Source organism: Pelobates fuscus, chromosome 12 (assembly GCF_036172605.1).
Source record: "Pelobates fuscus isolate aPelFus1 chromosome 12, aPelFus1.pri, whole genome shotgun sequence".
Taxonomy (NCBI): domain Eukaryota; kingdom Metazoa; phylum Chordata; class Amphibia; order Anura; family Pelobatidae; genus Pelobates; species Pelobates fuscus.
In genome coordinates, this window is record NC_086328.1 from 3,634,415 (window position 1) to 3,651,718 (window position 17,304).

The following is a 17,304-nucleotide window of genomic DNA, read 5'->3' on the forward strand; positions in this document are numbered from 1 at the left end:
AATCAGCAGGAACATTCCATTGGTTTCCATGGTGATCGTATCAGCTGTAGAGCAATCAGCAGGAACATTCCATTGGTTTCCATGGTGACTGTTACAGCTGTAGAGCAATCAGCAGGAACATTCCATTGGTTTCCATGGTGACTGTTACAGCTGTAGAGCAATCAGCAGGAACATTCCATTGGTTTCCATGGTGACTGTTACAGCTGTAGAGCAATCAGCAGGAACATTCCATTGGTTTCCATGGTGATCGTATCAGCTGTAGAGCAATCAGCAGGAACATTCCATTGGTTTCCATGGTGACTGTTACAGCTGTAGAGCAATCAGCAGGAACATTCCATTGGTTTCCATGGTGACTGTTACAGCTGTAGAGCAATCAGCAGGAACATTCCATTGGTTTCAATGGTGATTGTTTCAGCTGTAGAGCAATCAGCAGGAACATTCCATTGGTTTCCACGGTGATTGTTCCACTATATGAATTTTGCTCCAGAATTGCTCTTTATACCCAAATATTATTAAAGCCTGCGTTAGCAGACTGGTAAGGACTTTTATAGTGAGCGCAGGACTGATGCCACAGATGGCATATGTTTACAGAGCATCAATGCCGGCCAATACCCAAAACAAAACAAATCCGAATTCTCAGAGACACTTTCCCACTGTGAGGCGTGAGGTCTCCATATAACAGAGTATACGAGGTAGGGAGATTATTATCAATAAAAGTGATAACCGTGCAGTATCGCACACAGGCCATGAGCCCTTCACAGATATCGCACACAGGCCATGAGCCCTTCACAGATATCGCACACAGGCCATGAGCCCTTCACAGATATCGCACACAGGCCATGAGCCCTTCACAGATATCGCACACAGGCCATGAGCCCTTCACAGATATCGCACACAGGCCATGAGCCCTTCACAGATATCGCACACAGGCCATGAGCCCTTCACAGATATCGCACACAGGCCATTAGCCCTTCACAGATATCGCACACAGGCCATGAGCCCTTCACAGATATCGCACACAGGCCATGAGCCCTTCACAGATATCGCACACAGGCCATGAGCCCTTCACAGATATCGCACACAGGCCATGAGCCCTTCACAGATATCGCACACAGGCCATGAGCCCTTCACAGATATCGCACACAGGCCATGAGCCCTTCACAGATATCGCACACAGGCCATGAGCCCTTCACAGATATCGCACACAGGCCATGAGCCCTTCACAGATATCGCACACAGGCCATGAGCCCTTCACAGATATCGCACACAGGCCATGAGCCCTTCACAGATATCGCACACAGGCCATGAGCCCTTCACAGATATCGCACACAGGCCATGAGCCCTTCACAGATATCGCACACATGCCATTAGCCCTTCACAGATATCGCACACAGGCCATGAGCCCTTCACAGATATCGCACACAGGCCATGAGCCCTTCACAGATATCGCACACAGGCCATGAGCCCTTCACAGATATCGCACACAGGCCATGAGCCCTTCACAGATATCGCACACAGGCCATGAGCCCTTCACAGATATCACACACAGGCCATGAGCCCTTCACAGATATCGCACACAGGCCATGAGCCCTTCACAGATATCGCACACAGGCCATGAGCCCTTCACAGATATCGCACACAGGCCATGAGCCCTTCACAGATATCGCACACAGGCCATGAGCCCTTCACAGATATCGCACACAGGCCATTATTTCTTCACAGATATCGCACACAGGCCATTAGCCCTTCGCAGATATCGCACACAGGCCATTAGCCCTTCACAGAGAGGCCTACATATTAGGACAGCACACACACATAGGTAGGAACTGGCAGTGGCAATGTGGGAGATAGCGGGGAGATTATCCCTAGGCTGGGATCTTGCCATTCTCCGATTTGGAAAGGACGCACACCTTGAAGTGATTACTCAGATTAACAAGAAACGTGATCCCTTGCTCCATGTATGGGAATACTCCAGGCTCCCACATGGAAATGATGTAAGCGGTCACAAAACGCAATGTATATCCAGTACCTGGCGCCCACTCAACCCCATTAAAGGGAACAACCAAAACGGCTCGATTCTTCCCCGTCACATGTCTGTGACCAGGCAGGAGCCCCGGAGTCTTTATCATAACTTGAGATATATATATATATATATATATATATCCCGAGACGCTCATCTAACATGTCCTGTACTCAGCATAGAGATACTGATTAGTTAAGCAGGATTACAGTGTCTTTTCCATTCCGTGGTATTTAAATAAATAGAAAACAGCTGGACACACTGGAACGGAGAGGAAGAAGGATCGGAGGCAGATAAATGTTAATACCTCTCAATCCTGACCTTCCCAAGACTAGAAAGCAACCCAAATATAAGTCATTACTAACACATAACCTTTAATAAACAGAACGTAAAATTGATTATAGAGTATACATCTCGTAATTAATCAGAGAATGCTAGCCTACACCAGGCTAATAAAACATAAAATAATGTGAAAAAAGGAAAATAGAAACCAAATAATAAATCAAAATAAATTAAATAAACAACCAAGCAAGCCGAAGCAGGAATTAAACGTGTAACTGAAACAAAGGTAACCGATGTAGTAACAGATTAAGAAGTATCTATCAGGGTGGGACTCCTACACTAGTTCTGTATCACAGCTGGACACACGGACCATGGACAGCCAATGATTTAATGTCTGACCTGCAACTATGCAATGAATTAATACAGGGTATCCCCAATCAATAATCAATAGTGAAACTGTTCTGCCAGGCCGTGCGTCTCCAGCACACTAGATTGCAGACAGATCTATCAGGCGGTGCCGGTCCCTGCCCGCGCGGTAGGCAGTCTCGGTGCCGGTCCCTGCCCGCGCGGTAGGCAGTCTCGGTGCCGGTCCCTGCCCGCGCGGTAGGCAGTCTCGGTGCCGGTCCCTGCCCGCGCGGTAGGCAGTCTCGGTGCCGGTCCCTGCCCGCGCGGTAGGCAGTCTCAGTGCCGGTCCCTGCCCGCGCGGTAGGCAGTCTCAGTGCCGGTCCCTGCCCGCGCGGTAGGCAGTCTCGGTGCCGGTCCCTGCCCGCGCGGTAGGCAGTCCCTGCCCACAGTAGATAGTTGTAACTGACCCTCCGTCAATCAATGCTCCTAATGCTTACCAAGGACCATCAGCACCGCACCAGACACCATAAGCACCACAGACCCCCACGAACCGCCGTAGCTTGGTTGGGGTCTTGCCGTCTCCTATCCATCCTGAACCTACGACAAGGCTCCAGGTTCCAGTGGGTGAACCTCTTTTTCCCCAGAGAGTGAAGCAGGAACAAGCTCTTACAAGAGCTTGGCGATTATTCAAGGGAGTACCTTAGGTAGTCTCAGTAATGGTGCCGGTGCCTGCCCACCTTAGGTAGTCTCAGTAATGGTGCCGGTGCCTGCCCACCTTAGGTAGTCTCAGTAATGGTGTCGGTCCCTGCCCACCGTAGGTAGTCTCAGTAATGGTGTCGGTCCCTGCCCATGATAGGTAGTCTCAGTAATGACGCCAGTCCCTGCCCACAGTAGGAGGTCTCCATAAATGGTGCCGGTCCCTGCACACGGTAGGTAGTCTCCATAATGGCGCCGGTCATTGCACAATGTAGGTAGTCTCAATAATGGCGCCGGTCCCAGCACACGGTAGGTAGCCCATGGTAGATAGTCTCAGTAATGGCGAGCCGGCAGAAATGCCGGGTTTTAGGGTGCTTGTTATGGCATTTTGTGGATTGACATTGAGCACCCCCATATCCATAGCCACCTACCCATATGTAGCAGTTTAAAGAGACATGGAGGTAAGACTAAATCCCCCCTATAACAGATCTCCGACATTAATGCTGTGCAAGATACGTTCAAAGTGCAACAAGTGGCGCAGTCACCATGGAAACAGAGTGAATATTCTAGTTGAAGCTACATTCCTATTTGTTATTACTGAGAGATCACACACAGAGCTACAGATACACAGGCCGGTTACGGAGATGATCAGATCGTTTCCCCACACACTAAGACTGTGTCCGTGTTATCGGAAAATGAGGTAAGAATGGGATATTTCTGACTGTGATTTATCCAAAGATTTGGAAAGTATAAATCCTCTCTCAATAACCTGTAAAGAGGAAACAATGCCCCCACGGGCCTTCAGGGTTTGAGAGGTACTGCACACACGACACGGGTCGGAAACAAAGTGGAAATCCCATTTTTTCACAATAAAGTGATTTAGGAAGAGTTTATCCTTCACAGTTATTTCCAGATGTATTGAGAAAGAGATGGGAATATGATGTACAGACATGTGACCTGACGTCTCCCCCAGGAATGACTCCGGAAAGAATGAGTGCTAAAACAGTGATGAACTGATCGTCCCGTGGAAAAACCAGGAAAGGGGCCTGTAGCGGAGTAATGTACATAGAAACACGGTCTGATCTGTTCATTACACTTTCATTGTACTTCTTCCTCTTCAGATCAGCAGCTAAATTCCCAGGGGTTTCACTTTATTTACTATCGAACACCCTAAAACCCAGCTGTGCTGAGTGGGTCCCGGCTAATGTCAACCAGGTGTCATGGTGGCAGTGACACGCGTCTGAAATCAGCTCAGCCGAATGTTTTCTTGTAGAACGCAGATTGTGAATAAATAAATGAAACACAGATCTAGGACTCGCTCGCACAGTTTGCCGGCACCTTTTTCACTTTCCAGGAAGCAGTAGCAGAGAGCTTCAGAGAAGACGCGATTCTAGGTAAATTATCACCAAGGGAACGTAATCTCCAGCCAGCAGCATGTAATCTGCCTCGGTCATACATGAGCAGCGCTATATGACATGTATTATAGAAACGGAGACTGGGGTTCGATAACTCTGGGAAGGGGTTACTATGTGTGTAGAAGGACAGGTTAAGTATTCACAGTCACTTGGCCAGGCTGACATATGTTTTATAAGACCGGACGTCATTCTCCTGTGCCTTCAGCGCCACTGTAATTCTTACTGCGAACAATGCATGACACTGTGATAGCAGGAATAAGCTGATAAGTCTGAACACGAAACCCTTCGCTGTCCATAGTCCCCTCCTGTCATCGGATACAGGACACGCACCAATAATACCAGCTTACCAAGCCAGGACTGGCCCCTAGCAGCTGCTCTCTCAGAGAATGACGCGTTCCATTCCAAACTGCTCTGAGCTCACCATGTGCCACTGTCTGATAGAAAGACTGGGAACAGGATCTGACAGTCCAATCCTAGTGAAGGTCTCACTGCTGGCCTGCCCACAGAATACCCACCCAACACCCAGCCCTGAACCAGATGCTGCCCACAGTATACTCAACATCCAGCCTTTACCCAGTGTTGCCCACAGTATACCCAACACCCAGCCCTGACCCTGTCCTAATCAGGTTACTCAATCAATAACGCTTCCTGGTCTATAGAGCACTCCTGCCGTGCTCCTATCTCAATAGACGGCTATTTCTGGTTAATGCAACGTGTATTTCTATATATAAATCAATAGTGCGAGAATCTCTGCATGTAAGGATCACTCACTCACACTGTGACATGATATTACAATGTAAGAAAAGACAATTCATAGCAGAGCCTGCCAGCTAGCAGTCATTTAATAAGCGTGCGGATTTCAAAGATAAATCACGTTTTCACACCCGCCCAGCAGTCTCAATACTTGTTCACTTTCAATGATAAATCAAGCTGGAAGCGACAGGCCGTGCCGATATCCGCCATTGATCACCTTCTCCATGGGCTGTAACTGATAGAAGTGTATGACTGGCCTGTCGCACGCAAGAGAGATTTGTCAATGAAGTCTGCGCTGGACAAAAAGGGGAATGCAGAAACGGGTATTGTACCCAATGCAAGCCAGCTTTTTCACCCCCATAAAAATATAAAAAATGTGTTTAGGGGATATCTACTAAACTGTATAGTTTCTGAGCCGCTAAACAGGTCACACAAAGCCTTATAAGATCAAATTGATATCCCTGAAAGGTTATTGATCTGATTGATTATCAATATTATTGCACTCTCATTGATCACACTGTAGAAAGATATTCCTGCTCTCTTATTGATCAGGTTGAGTATAGATTGATTTGCGGTGTCTTACTGCCATCACTGATAGAGCACAGAGCTGTCCTGGGACCAATCAATGATTTGCAGCTTGCATTGTTATCATAGCGAAAGGAAATATTGTATTATTAGAATGTCTCTTATCTTAATCAAGGAAAAGCTGACATACTAACACTTGGCCTGTATGTAAAGGACAGGAGGTGTCTGCTCATAGCGGGGCTATCACCTCGTACAATACAGAGTCACAGAAAGGGCAGGAGGTATCTGCTCATAGCGGGGCTATCACCTCGTAAAATACAGAGTCACAGAAAGGACAGGGGGTATCTGCTCATAGCGGGGCTATCACCTCGTACAATACAGAGTCACAGAAAGGACAGGGGGTATCTGCTCATAGCGCGGCTATCACCTCATACAATACAGAGTCACAGAAAGGGCAGGAGGTATCTGCTCATAGCGGGGCTATCACCTCGTACAATACAGAGTCACAGAAAGGACAGGGGGTATCTGCTCATAGCGCGGCTATCACCTCGTACAATACAGAGTCACAGAAAGGACAGGGGGTATCTGCTCATAGCGCGGCTATCACCTCATACAATACAGAGTCACAGAAAGGGCAGGAGGTATCTGCTCATAGCGGGGCTATCACCTTGTACAATACAGAGTCACAGAAAGGGCAGGAGGTATCTGCTCATAGCGGGGCTATCACTTTGTACAATACAGAGTCACAGAAAGGACAGGGGGTATCTGCTCATAGCGCGGCTATCACCTCATACAATACAGAGTCACAGAAAGGGCAGGAGGTATCTGCTCATAGCGGGGCTATCACCTTGTACAATACAGAGTCACAGAAAGGGCAGGAGGTATCTGCTCATAGCGGGGCTATCACTTTGTACAATAGAGAGTCACAGAAAGGACAGGAGGTATCTGCTCATAGCGGGGCTATCACCTCGTACAATACAGAGTCACAGAAAGGGAAGGAGGTATCTGCTCATAGCGGGGCTATCACCTCGTACAATACAGAGTCACAGAAAGGGAAGGAGGTATCTGCTCATAGCGGGGCTATCACCTCGTACAATACAGAGTCACAGAAAGGGAAGGAGGTATCTGCTCATAGCGGGGCTATCACCTCGTACAATACAGAGTCACAGAAAGGGAAGGAGGTATCTGCTCATAGCGGGGCTATCACCTCGTACAATACAGAGTCACAGAAAGGGCAGGAGGTATCTGCTCATAGCGGGGCTATCACCTCGTACAATACAGAGTCACAGAAAGGACAGGAGGTATCTGCTCATAGCGGGGCTATCACCTCGTACAATACAGAGTCACAGAAAGTGCAGGAGGTATCTGCTCATAGCGCGGCTATCACCTCTTACAATACAGAGTAACAGAAAGGACAGGGGGTATCTGCTCATAGCGGGGCTATCACCTCGTACAATACAGAGTCACAGAAAGAGCAGTAGGTGTAACGGATCCACTGGCACCCCGACTGGGTACCTCCGTTAAAGGATGCTCCTAGCGCTTCCAGAGGACTCCAAGCACTCCACCAGACACCATAAGCACCGCAGGCTGCAGCTATCTCCCTTCAGAATGAAGCAGGAACAAGCTCTTACAAGAGCTCAGTGATTATAGCAAGGGAATATGCCTAGCATAGCAATCCCTTGTAGCAGGTTCCCCCAATAAGAGACAGGACTCAAGTTGAGGGTAAAAATAGAACTCTCTGGCTGCTAGCTTGCAGCCCTTTTTATTAGGTGCTCCCATGAAGGGGAGGGACACACACAGTAACGTACATTAACCAATCACACAATAGTTACATCCCACACATAGCCCTCCCCTCTACCTGTAAACTAATTATCTGTACACACAGGAAAATACAATTATCATAGGTAGGGAAAATACAGTTTTTACACAACATTCATAACTCCCAAAATATACATCACATTCGTATAAAAATACATATTCACAATCAATCCATGCGGGGGAACAACATACTCAAAAATCATACGAATTGGACCAGGGGTTCAAAAGTTAGTACAAATGTGCATTTGACCTTCTGGAAGCATGGTTTTCCCAGCTCAAACTAGTTCCCCAGAATCCTCTATCCTGGAGACAATGGAGAAGCTGATTTAATTATATCCAGGGACAAACACAGCCTCCATTAAGCACATGTTACCAGCAACCAACAAAAGATATAAAAATACATAACTCCTGTTATACTAAACAGAACCCCCACATTCAGCCCATCCCCAGATGGCTTGGATCTGAGCGCTCAACATATCCAAACAGCGCTCAGATGCCACAAACACAGTTCAAACGCCATGGGGGTTTAAGTTTCGTATGGGCTGATGAGAGGGCCCATAATCCTGGGGCAGCCCAATAACCCACAGTATGCCCAAATACCGTGCATAAAGGGCCAAATCGCCCAGGGACCGTAGTCACAGGGTAAGAGGCGGGCAAGCAGCCCCCTCCAAAACACAGTGGCGAAGTGGCTTTCGCTACAGTAGGTATCTGCTCATAGCGGGGCTATCACCTCGTACAATACAGAGTCACAGAAAGGGCAGTAGGTATCTGCTCACAGCGGGGCTATCAACTCGTACAATACAGAGTCACAGAAAGGGCAGGAGGTATCTGCTCATAGCGGGGCCATCACCTCGTACAATACAGAGTCACAGAAAGGGCAGGAGGTATCTGCTCATAGCGGGGCTATCACCTCGTACAATACAGAGTCACAGAAAGGGCAGTAGGTATCTGCTCATAGCGGGGCTATCGCCTCGTACAATACAGAGTCACAGAAAGGGCAGGAGGTATCTGCTCAAAGTGGGGCTATCACCTCATACAATACAGAGGCACAGAAAGTACAGGAGGTATCTGCTTATAGTGGGGCTATCACCTCGTACAATACAGAGTCACAGAAAGGGCAGGAGGTATCTGCTTAAAGCGGGGCCCCGGGGCCATCACCTCACACAATACAGAGTCACAGAAAGGAAAGGAGGTATCTGCTCATAGCGGGGCTATCACCTCGTACAATACAGAGTCACAGAAAGGGAAGGAGGTATCTGCTCATAGCAGGGCTATCACCTCGTCCAATACAGAGTCACAGAAAGGGAAGGAGGTATCTGCTCATAGCGGGGCTATCACCTCGTACAATACAGAGTCACAGAAAGGACAGGAGGTATCTGCTCATAGCGGGGCTATCACCTCGTACAATACAGAGTCACAGAAAGGGCAGGAGGTATCTGCTCATAGCGGGGCTATCACCTCGTACAATACAGAGTCACAGAAAGGGCAGGAGGTATCTGCTCATAGCGGGGCTATCACCTCGTACAATACAGAGTCACAGAAAGGACAGGAGGTATCTGCTCATTGCGGGGCTATCACCTCGTACAATACAGAGTCACAGAAAGGGCAGGAGGTATCTGCTCATAGCGGGGCTATCACCTCGTACAATACAGAGTCACAGAAAGGACAGGAGGTATCTGCTCATAGCGGGGCTATCACCTCGTACAATACAGAGTCACAGAAAGGGCAGGAGGTATCTGCTCATAGCGGGGCTATCACCTCGTACAATACAGAGTCACAGAAAGGGCAGGAGGTATCTGCTCATAGCGGGGCTATCACCTCGTACAATACAGAGTCACAGAAAGGGCAGGAGGTATCTGCTCATAGCGCGGCGATTACCTCGTACAATACAGAGTCACAGAAAGGGCAGGAGGTATCTGCTTGTAGTGGGACAAGTCACTTGGCAATTAACTGCAGCTCAGCACAGTGGATCATTTATTGTAACGTGGATTATTCCATTTATGAAACATAACTACACACTTTACAAATGAACTATTTAACGCACAATGACATATCAGGCAAATTAACTTTCCCATGAGCCTCCCGTGCACCTAAGTTGGTTCAATGTCCATTTCTCCTATTTTTGTGAATGTGTCAGTATAAATTAATGAGAATATCACTTTTGAGTCCAATTTGCAGGAACTTGGGGAAAAAAAACTGATTACTTGGCATCAATCTTACCTAAACAAGTAAAAGTGGAATGTAACTTGATCAAAAATCACATGGAAAGGGCATTTGCTTCAAACACCTGGTGTTTGTTCCCTAATAAATTAACTGAAAATAGATTTTCAGAATTCGGACAGATTTGCTTTTGGCTTGATTGCAACTACCCCAAATCGGAGTAAACTTACACTAACTGAGACTGAACTTCTCACCGCTGTGATAAAAAATGTAAATATGTTTGTAGCACTCTCTGCCCCTGACACAGACAAGCCCTGAAGTCCCAGAGCAGCACAGAAGGGAGTCTGCTCCTGTCGGATATAAAGTGCATTCTGCAGGTGGGACGAGTTCAGGGTACCACGCAGTGCTTTGCACTCCTAACGATACATTCTCAACAGAAAGATGCACGTTGATATCTGTATCCAGAGACAGAAGTCTTCATTAACCAAATCTCACCATCATTTCAGATTTTTACATATTCAATAGGAGTTAGGGAAATGTAGTCATATTAAACCAACTCATGGAAAGAATAATAAACAGACCTAAACAGAAATGAATTTGATTTTTGGAGAATGATTTAGTACATGTCGGAATAATCTTGGAATAGTCACCCGGTTTGTCAATTCAGGAAGTCATGGCTCCGCAATCATTACAGAGGGCCCGGCAATTCTCCTGAATCCACGGCCCGAATATCAATTCCAAGCGAGAGTGAGATGAAGAGATAAAACAAGCCAAAGGAACCAACCCCCAGAGTGTAATACGGGGATTGTGTGTAGTATCCCCTCAGCAAATAAGTTAACGTACAGCGTGCACCATCCCAAAACGCCACATTCTGCCAATAAACAAACCGCTTCACAAAAAGGCATTTTAAGGCAGATATTGACAGAGTCAGACAAGCGGCACGGTGATAAATACATGGTGATTGCTTGGCGCAATCTATTTGGGATCCACGGCCACGTGGTAAATGGGGTTTACCATGCATCTCATTAAAACATCATATACCCCTGCAGAATCATATAGCGGAGAGCCGTAACATGTTCTGCTGCAGTACATGAAACGCATGGGACTGTGATATCCGACAGTTACGATACCCAGTAATATCCGACGGTTACGATACCCAGTAATATCCGACGGTTACGATACCCAGTAATATCCGACGGTTACGATACCCAGTAATATCCGACGGTTACGATACCCAGTAATATCCGACGGTTACGATACCCAGTAATATCCGACGGTTACGATACCCAGTAATATCCGACAGTTACGATACCCAGTAATATCCGACAGTTACGATACCCAGTAATATCCGACGGTTACGATACCCAGTAATATCCGACAGTTACGATACCCAGTCATATCCGACAGTTACGATACCCAGTCATATCCGACAGTTACGATACCCAGTAATATCCGACAGTTACGATACCCAGTAATATCCGACAGTTACGATACCCAGTAATATCCGACAGTTACGATACCCAGTAATATCCGACAGTTACGATACCCAGTAATATCCGACAGTTACGATACCCAGTAATATCCGACAGTTACGATACCCAGTAATATCCGACAGTTACGATACCCAGTAATATCCGACAGTTACGATACCCAGTAATATCCGACAGTTACGATACCCAGTAATATCCGACAGTTACGATACCCAGTAATATCCGACAGTTACGATACCCAGTAATATCCGACAGTTACGATACCCAGTAATATCCGACAGTTACGATACCCAGTAATATCCGACAGTTACGATACCCAGTAATATCCGACAGTTACGATACCCAGTAATATCCGACAGTTACGATACCCAGTAATATCCGACAGTTACGATACCCAGTAATATCCGACAGTTACGATACCCAGTAATATCCGACAGTTACGATACCCAGTAATATCCGACAGTTACGATACCCAGTAATATCCGACAGTTACGATACCCAGTAATATCCGACAGTTACGATACCCAGTAATATCCGACAGTTACGATACCCAGTAATATCCGACAGTTACGATACCCAGTAATATCCGACAGTTACGATACCCAGTAATATCCGACAGTTACGATACCCAGTAATATCCGACAGTTACGATACCCAGTAATATCCGACAGTTACGATACCCAGTAATATCCGACAGTTACGATACCCAGTAATATCCGACAGTTACGATACCCAGTAATATCCGACAGTTACGATACCCAGTAATATCCGACAGTTACGATACCCAGTAATATCCGACAGTTACGATACCCAGTAATATCCGACAGTTACGATACCCAGTCATATCCGACAGTTACGATACCCAGTCATATCCGACAGTTACGATACCCAGTCATATCCGACAGTTACGATACCCAGTCATATCCGACAGTTACGATACCCAGTCATATCCGACAGTTACGATACCCAGTCATATCCGACAGTTACGATACCCAGTCATATCCGACAGTTACGATACCCAGTCATATCCGACAGTTACGATACCCAGTCATATCCGACAGTTACGATACCCAGTCATATCCGACAGTTACGATACCCAGTCATATCCGACAGTTACGATACCCAGTCATATCCGACAGTTACGATACCCAGTCATATCCGACAGTTACGATACCCAGTCATATCCGACAGTTACGATACCCAGTCATATCCGACAGTTACGATACCCAGTCATATCCGACAGTTACGATACCCAGTCATATCCGACAGTTACGATACCCAGTCATATCCGACAGTTACGATACCCAGTCATATCCGACAGTTACGATACCCAGTCATATCCGACAGTTACGATACCCAGTCATATCCGACAGTTACGATACCCAGTCATATCCGACAGTTACGATACCCAGTCATATCCGACAGTTACGATACCCAGTCATATCCGACAGTTACGATACCCAGTCATATCCGACAGTTACGATACCCAGTCATATCCGACAGTTACGATACCCAGTCATATCCGACAGTTACGATACCCAGTCATATCCGACAGTTACGATACCCAGTCATATCCGACAGTTACGATACCCAGTCATATCCGACAGTTACGATACCCAGTCATATCCGACAGTTACGATACCCAGTCATATCCGACAGTTACGATACCCAGTCATATCCGACAGTTACGATACCCAGTAATATCCGACAGTTACGATACCCAGTAATATCCGACAGTTACGATACCCAGTAATATCCGACAGTTACGATACCCAGTAATATCCGACAGTTACGATACCCAGTCATATCCGACAGTTACGATACCCAGTCATATCCGACAGTTACGATACCCAGTCATATCCGACAGTTACGATACCCAGTCATATCCGACAGTTACGATACCCAGTCATATCCGACAGTTACGATACCCAGTCATATCCGACAGTTACGATACCCAGTCATATCCGACAGTTACGATACCCAGTCATATCCGACAGTTACGATACCCAGTCATATCCGACAGTTACGATACCCAGTCATATCCGACAGTTACGATACCCAGTCATATCCGACAGTTACGATACCCAGTCATATCCGACAGTTACGATACCCAGTCATATCCGACAGTTACGATACCCAGTCATATCCGACAGTTACGATACCCAGTCATATCCGACAGTTACGATACCCAGTCATATCCGACAGTTACGATACCCAGTCATATCCGACAGTTACGATACCCAGTCATATCCGACAGTTACGATACCCAGTCATATCCGACAGTTACGATACCCAGTCATATCCGACAGTTACGATACCCAGTCATATCCGACAGTTACGATACCCAGTCATATCCGACAGTTACGATACCCAGTCATATCCGACAGTTACGATACCCAGTCATATCCGACAGTTACGATACCCAGTCATATCCGACAGTTACGATACCCAGTCATATCCGACAGTTACGATACCCAGTCATATCCGACAGTTACGATACCCAGTCATATCCGACAGTTACGATACCCAGTCATATCCGACAGTTACGATACCCAGTCATATCCGACAGTTACGATACCCAGTCATATCCGACAGTTACGATACCCAGTCATATCCGACAGTTACGATACCCAGTCATATCCGACAGTTACGATACCCAGTCATATCCGACAGTTACGATACCCAGTCATATCCGACAGTTACGATACCCAGTCATATCCGACAGTTACGATACCCAGTCATATCCGACAGTTACGATACCCAGTCATATCCGACAGTTACGATACCCAGTCATATCCGACAGTTACGATACCCAGTCATATCCGACAGTTACGATACCCAGTCATATCCGACAGTTACGATACCCAGTCATATCCGACAGTTACGATACCCAGTCATATCCGACAGTTACGATACCCAGTCATATCCGACAGTTACGATACCCAGTCATATCCGACAGTTACGATACCCAGTCATATCCGACAGTTACGATACCCAGTCATATCCGACAGTTACGATACCCAGTCATATCCGACAGTTACGATACCCAGTCATATCCGACAGTTACGATACCCAGTCATATCCGACAGTTACGATACCCAGTCATATCCGACAGTTACGATACCCAGTCATATCCGACAGTTACGATACCCAGTCATATCCGACAGTTACGATACCCAGTCATATCCGACAGTTACGATACCCAGTCATATCCAACAGTTACGATACCCAGTCATATCCAACAGTTACGATACCCAGTCATATCCAACAGTTACGATACCCAGTCATATCCAACAGTTACGATACCCAGTCATATCCAACAGTTACGATACCCAGTCATATCCAACAGTTACGATACCCAGTCATATCCAACAGTTACGATACCCAGTCATATCCAACAGTTACGATACCCAGTCATATCCGACAGTTACGATACCCAGTCATATCCGACGGTTACGATACCCAGTCATATCCGACGGTTACGATACCCAGTAATATCCAACAGTTACGATACCCAGTAATATCTGATGGTTAAGATACCCAGGCTGATTCATACTGGTCATGTTTAATGAACAGAACTCTGCGTTGGCACATACAGGAAACACAAAGATGCCTGCCAATCCATATTACTGTCACAATACGAATCCCTGCTTGAAAGAATCAGAGTTCGGCCAAATGATAAAAAAACACAGCAACTAAACAACAAATCCACAGGTTAGAGAGATAGGACATGTGCCAACCACGCCACATTGCTGCGTTCCCTGATAAAGGAGGCATCGATGTTACAGAATGCCAGGCTCGCTGCAACAAACCATGAGAAATTCCAGCAGTGAACTCACAAAGCAGATCAATAAAATTAACAACACAAAATATGTCATCTCACAAATGAAACCCTCTGAATATCTAGCCACGCGTGCCCGAATCAGTCCGGGAATATTTGGAGGATGAATCAAATCGTATTTCCCAACTCTGCTAACTGTTAATAAGTTACCATAGTAACGCTCTCCGGCAGATCTTCAAGGACACGATTTGTAAAGGAATTGGTCCACAACTACCGAAAATGTTTGGATGTGACTTTTTATTTCACAGTAGATATTTTACGTCGACTTATAAGGGTTTATATAAAAATTATTTTAATTTACAGGGCCACGTTTTACCACTCTACTAGTAACCACAGAGCCACACATCACCTCTCTACCAATATCCACAGAGTCACACATCACCACTCTATCAGTATCCACAGGGCCAAAATCACCTCTCTACCAGTAACCACAGGGTCACACATTACCTCTCTACCAGTAACCACAGGACCACACATTACCTCTCTACCAATATCCACACGGCTACACATTACCTCTCTACCAGTAACCACAGGGCCACACATTACCTCTCTACCAGTAACCACAGGACCACACATTACCTCTCTACCAATATCCACACGGCTACACATTACCTCTCTACCAACATCCACACGGCTACACATTACCTCTCTACCAGTAACCACAGGGCCACACATTACCTCTCTATCAATATCCACACGGCTACACATTACCTCTCTACCAGTAACCACAGGGCCACACATTACCTCTCTATCAATATCCACACGGCTACACATTACCTCTCTACCAACATCCACACGGCTACACATTACCTCTCTACCAGTAACCACAGGGCCACACATTACCTCTCTACCAATATCCACAGAGTCACACATTACATCTCTATCAATATACACAGGACCACACATTACATCTCTATCAATATACACAGGACCACACATTACCTCTCTATCAGTAATCACAGGGCCACACATTACCTCTCTATCAGTAATCACAGGGCCACACATTACCTCTCTATCAGTAACCACAGGGCCACACATTACCTCTCTATCAGTAACCACAGGGCCACACATTACCTCTCTATCAGTAATCACAGGGCCACACATTACCTCTCTATCAGTAATCACAGGGCCACACATTACCTCTCTATCAGTAATCACAGGGCCACACATTACCTCTCTATCAGTAATCACAGGGCCACACATTACCTCTCTATCAGTAATCACAGGGCCACACATTATCTCTCTACCAGTAACCACAGGGCCACACATTACCTCTCTATCAGTAACCACAGGGCCACACATTATCTCTCTACCAGTAACCACACATTACCTCTCTATCAGTAATCACAGGGCCACACATTATCTCTCTACCAGTAACCACAGGGCCACACATTACCTCTCTATCAGTAATCACAGGGCCACACATTACCTCTCTATCAGTAATCACAGGGCCACACATTACCTCTCTACCAGTAACCACAGGGCCACACATTACCTCTCTATCAGTAACCACAGGGCCACACATTACCTCTCTATCAGTAATCACAGGGCCACACATTACCTCTCTATCAGTAATCACAGGGCCACACATTACCTCTCTATCAGTAATCACAGGGCCACACATTACCTCTCTATCAGTAACCACAGGGCCACACATTACCTCTCTATCAGTAACCACAGGGCCACACATTACCTCTCTATCAGTAATCACAGGGCCACACATTACCTCTCTATCAATAACCACAGGGCCACACATTACCTCTCTACCAGTAACCACAGGGCCACACATTATCTCTCTAACAGTATGTTGGAAGGATTGCAGTAAACTTTGCCGGGCAATAATGGGCTAACACAGTACGCTTCCAATAGAAGTGATTGGGTGAGAGCTGTGACTCCAACAGGTGTACCGTACCCTTCCCCAGAAATAAAGCATGCAGCCTTCGTAAGTAATGGGGAGAG

At 46.4% G+C, this 17,304-nt stretch overlaps 1 protein-coding gene across 3 annotated transcripts in view; it reads right to left on the reverse strand.

Annotated features, from left to right (window-relative positions):
* FHOD1 (formin homology 2 domain containing 1) overlaps positions 1–17,304 on the reverse strand; it is an 80,566-nt gene that overhangs the window by 40,290 nt on the left and 22,972 nt on the right. The window lies entirely within an intron of this gene.